This window comes from Epinephelus moara, chromosome 2 (genome assembly GCF_006386435.1).
Source record: "Epinephelus moara isolate mb chromosome 2, YSFRI_EMoa_1.0, whole genome shotgun sequence".
In the NCBI taxonomy this organism is placed as follows: domain Eukaryota; kingdom Metazoa; phylum Chordata; class Actinopteri; order Perciformes; family Serranidae; genus Epinephelus; species Epinephelus moara.
This window is the reverse complement of record NC_065507.1, coordinates 36,322,306-36,327,970: the sequence shown is the minus strand read 5'-3', so window position 1 is coordinate 36,327,970 and position 5,665 is coordinate 36,322,306.

Below are 5,665 nucleotides of genomic sequence, written 5' to 3'. Positions count from 1 at the left end.
TTAGAAAGGTCACGACAAGAAAATTTGTTCTTTGTTTGGTTTGTCAAAGGGAGAGTGATTTAGTGGGCTAGCCACAGCACACTAGAATTAGCATGCTAAAATCGGCATGCTAGTGTTAGCGTGCTAACCCGCCAACTGTATCCCTAATTTTTTTCCATGATTGTGCCTGACAGATAGTAATTTATAATGAAAGTGAGGCTTATTGAGAACCAATCTAAAGCCTATGATAAACTAAGCCTTTTTAAATGGGCAGCAGGGGAAGTTATGAACTTAAATGATCAAGCAGTTGATTAGTAGCATTAGCTCTGTTAAAAGATGTTATCTTGAGACCATCACATGGATGTTGACCTCAAGTGGTTGCTATATTCGCTGTTTCATAATGTTGTCTTCTTATCAGTCATATCAATCATCATATCAGTGTTAACCTCAAGTTGTTGCTTTATTCTTTGTTGTACGATGTTGTTTCCAGATCATCACATAAATGTTTAGCTTAAGTAATCGTTGTTGACTTCTACATTAATGTGTACTGTAAATATAAATAAAATTAGACTCAAAAATGCCTGCATTAATATTCATATTTAAAGGGCACCACCAGAATATCAAGCCTTAGCTAACAAAGCATAATCTTCTCTCAATAACTAATGTTGGTGGAGCTTAGGTTAATGATACTTTCTGCAGTTTTATGGGCGATGCTGCAAGCAACAAGCAACAATGACAGCTAGAGTCAAAAATCTGTCCATTATCCTGGGGCAACTCCTGGGCATCTGTTGAACATCAGAAGTTGCCCATAATATTACTTTGTCCATCACTATCCTTGGGTTAAGGATACATGACTTCAACGTCATAAGTGATAGAAACATGGGATTTTGACTGGTGGCAGAGCTCTTCACACACAAAGTGTAAATAAAAACAAATCAGTTGAGTCTTTCCCCTTCGGATTAAATGGCCAGTCAGGCTACATGCTATGGAGAGAGTTTAAGAGGTCCTGATCGCCTTCGGTACGATGAGAAAGTGAAAATGATAGGAGGTGTGTGCCCTTTTCAGCTGCCAGCCTCTGTGTGGACGAATGACTCTGTCACTTCATTCATTCAATTCATGTCCTGTCGATTCATTACTTAACATTCATTAGAATTAACTTCTTGGCTTTGAATATCTCATGTTATTGTTGAGATCAACTGACTTTAGCTAGCTAGTTAACATTAGCCAACTAACCTGTGATGAAGTGCCACAGAGGTAGGTGTAGTGACTGGCTGGATCCCACAGCTTTCCGTCTTTACCCTGCCGTTTGATGGCTGTGAGCCACAGATTTCTTCTTCCCCCATTCTTCATTCTATCCGGGAGCAAAGAAAATCGCAATTCAATTTTCATTGTTTGCTGTGCAGTGAACAACACGGCAACTTTTCCGCATTATGAACTCCTAGCCGCGACTAGCGTCTCTCCTAGGACCAACCCATTGATACAGACAGACTCCTATCTGTGGGAGAGGTACCGGTTCAGCAGACAAAGCATAGTGTATCTATGCAGTTTGCTGGAACCACACATTATAAAGGTCACACGCCACAGCCAGTCTCTGACCACTGTGCAGTCAGTCTGTATTGCACTGAGGTTCTTTGCTAGCGGTACATTCCTGTATAGTGTTGGTGATGCTGAGAGGCTAAGTAAGGCAACTGTTTGTAAAAAGGGTGTATTTTCTATTCATTTTGATTATTTCTAGCATCATGCATAGCGCTTGAGATGATGACATTAACATATGGTTATCTTTTATATTTATGAATTAACCATGACACAAAGCAAACACATTACAGGTAAGAGCAGTCTACCTCGCCTTGAAACAGTTTAACATCTTTATCACCTTCCCTGGACATCATGATACCCAGAAGATCAAGGAGGCATTCTATGCAATTGCAGGTATGTGACATTCAAATGCATGTGATGGAAAATAGAAAGTGGCCCACAGGTTGATACAGTATGTCATACCTTCATCCTCTCACATAGGCTTCTCCAATGTCCTTGGGTGCATTAATTGCACCCATGTCCGCATCCAGGCCCCACCCGGACCTGTGGAGAGGGACTATGTGGACCGGAGGAATCTCCACAGCCTGAATGTGCAGGTATGTAGCCTACTAGTGGAGCCAGATGTCCCAACACTGGTAGTGTCAAGTGTCATTGATTGTTACCTCACATGCTGACAGATGATCTGTGATGCAAACTACCTCATCACCAGCATTGAGGCAAAATGGCCTGGAGGTGCCCATGATGCCAGACTCTTCAGGGCATCTCCTTTGGCACAGAGGCTTGCACAAAATAAGAGAATGTTAAGAAATCAGCCTTCATTATGTCTCAACACTAATGTGGAGAGGGTCTGTGATTTACCTAACTCAAAAGAATGTCATGTACATCACATTCACTCCTTTTGCACCCTGCAGGGGAGTTTGAGGGAGTCCAACTTGGGGACAGAGGCTACCCATGTCTCCCATACCTGCTGACCCCCTACGCTGAGCCAGGGACTGATCCAGAGGAGGCCTTCAACCGTGCCCTCAACACCACCAGGGCACGGACTGAAATGGTTTTTGGCCAGCTAAAATCCAGGTTCAGAACTCAACAGTTCTCAGGCCGCATTGCGCAGCCTCAAATTCAGATTATAGCCTTCAAGACAATACTGCCCAGACAACCCCACAGTTTTGCATGTCTTCTTACTTCAATCCCTGCAGGTTCCAGTGCCTGAAATACCTCAGGGTTGCTCCTGACTGGGCATGCAACATTATAGTTGCCTATGCCATCCTCCACAATATTGCCACAATCCGGAAGGACAGGCCACTTGAGGTTGTCCTGGAGGAGAGATGGGACCCCTAGACGGGAGGACTGTGAAGGTCCTGTATAGGGACACACATTTCAACTAATCCCCAATTACTTTCTGTTCAAATATAATTGTGTATTTATAAATTGTGAAAAAATAAATGTGCCATTTAGAACATGTGTGCCTAGGTTGTTTGAATGACACCTGAAACCTATGAATGTAGAGAATTTTAGGGTAGATATTGTTAAAAAAAAATGGATATATCATAAGTCGCTGACAGATAAATGTTTCACCTTCAACAATAGTAAATGTTTGATAGTTTGTGTCTGAAAGCAACCGGCCTCTTCCATATTCCACCAGCATTTGGCTGGTGGCAGGTGCCAATTTCCATTAATCTTAGGCATGAACTGAGGTGCTTTGGGTTCTATATAGAGCCATGTAATTATTATGTTTCTAAACTAATTAATCTTTTTTAAATGTCATGTGATTCATTCATTCATCTTCTAACCGCTTCATCCTCTTGAGGGTCGCGGGGGGGCTGGAGCCTATCCCAGCAGACATCGGGCGAGAGGCAGGGTACACCCTGGACAGGTCGCCAGACTATCGCAGGGCTGACACATAGAGACAAACAACCATTCACGCTCACATTCACACCTACGGACAATTTAGAGTTATCAATTAACCTAGTCCCCAATCTGCATGTCTTTGGACTGTGGGAGGAAGCCGGAGTGCCCGGAGAGAACCCACGCTGACACGGGGAGAACATGCAAACTCCGCACAGAAGGGCTCCCACGCCCGGGATCGAACCGGCAACCCTCTTGCTGTGAGGCGAGAGTGCTAACCACCACACCACCGTGCCGCCTGTCATGTGATTATTTCCTATAAATTGATCATTTTGGAAATGTCATAATCTACAATCAATTTTGTGATAAATGCGATGATTCACATAAAATAGTTTGATTAAATCCATCATCTGAAATTTACAAAGGAATCAGTAGATAAATGTGATAAATAGTCTATCACTAATATTTATTTAGTGAATTTCATTAGGCATACTTGAATTGAAGATTTAATAGGTGTTTTTATCTACATACATTTTGTCCCTTTGATGCAGGCTTTATATAACATGATATTATGCTGAAATGCTGAATTTTCTTTGTCACTTACGCATTTAGTCTGTCAGCAATATTCTGCCACGCCACCTCCCTGGCTTTATTGGTCGCTACCGTATTGCCTTTTCTTGTAATTATATCTTTGTAATCATCATACACTTCCATAAGGAGTGTATGCTTTGCTGCTGAAAATGCTTCCGCTCTCCTTTCCTTTGCTATTTGACATTTTGCAACATTTTCGGCACTCGACTAGTGAGGGCTTCGGTGTTGCCAACTTAGCGACTTTGTTGCTATATTTAGCGACTTTTCAGACCCCTCTTGCGACTCTTTTTCAATAAAGCGACTAGCGACAAATCTGCCGACTTTTTCTGAGACTTTTGGAGATGACGTGAAAGCACGTATTGTTCTTATTCTTATTAACGAGCAGCGGATGCTGCCGTGGGCCCCTCCCCCGCCCCAAAGTGGGGGAGGGGCCCAGTCAGAGCAGGAGATGTTGCTAGCTAGTTAATGCTTTCTACTAATCAATTGCTTTTTCATTTAAGTTAATAACTTCCCCTACTGCTTGTTTAAAAAGGCCACCACATAAAAAAGGTGTTCTTGGTTTATCATGGGCTTTAGATTGGTTACCCATAAGTCTCACTTTAATTATGCAATACTTTCTGTCACCGAGCAGAATCCTGAAAAAAAAAAATTAAGGATACAGTTGGTGGGCTAGCATGCTAACGCTAGCATACATCAGACCGGATATCGCGTCATCACTGAGGCATCATGGGAGTTCTGGGGGAAAACAACATCATTTTTAAATCCCCGACAGATACCGGTATTCAAGATTAGATAAGATTAGATTGGATTTTTTTTAGATTGGAAGGTAAGATTTGATCAGATTTAGGTAGACAGGTGTAGGTATGAATGTCCACTAATTATTTAGAAAGTTTAACCTGAGCATTCACGTTATTTAGAGAAATTATATGCTTGATCAATCTGCCTTCATGTCCATTCAGACTCCATCCGTCCGTCTGGATCAATGACCCAACACAGTGGCCGGAGATAAATTTTGCGGACATCTACACTTATTTAATAGAGTCACCAAGTAGGCACCATGCTGCTAATATTAAAACATTAATAGCCAACTATTTGATCTGGGCCAGGCTGAGTGGAAGATAACATTCTGATGTTAGCCTGATGCAGCCTTCGTCACTATAACGTTAGCTAGCCAGCTAGGTGTCAGGCTATTATGCGTTAGTCTCCTGTTTTTTATTCCGCATATTTGAAATAATTTCTAATTCACATTTATTGTCACCAAAAAGCAATCGTCGCCCATGGACGTTTCTCTGGGTCGCTTTCCTCTTCCTTTCTGCATAACGTCAAAGTACAGGCTCGTTTAACGGCACTCCTAAAACGGCTCAGTTTTTTGGGACCAGAGAGGGTCTTCCTTCGGTGAGAAAATATTGTGGGGACGTAATCAGGATGAATCTTGTCATTCTCATGGAACCCTGAAATCATGATATCAAAGTTAGTGCTGTTAGCTATAGCTAACGTGTTAGCCCAGATAGCACACATACATCTGGCCGACGTCGGCCTGAGGACTACACATCGGCCCTGAATTTATAACGTTTGACAAGCATCGGCCGCATGGGCGGATATCTTTAAATTTAATACTCTTTTGTCCCAGCTCATCAAACGTCTCTATTACGTCGGCTTTGGGTCGGCCCAGTGTCGTAGAATATACCCGCCCACATACGGAAGTCGCCACTGA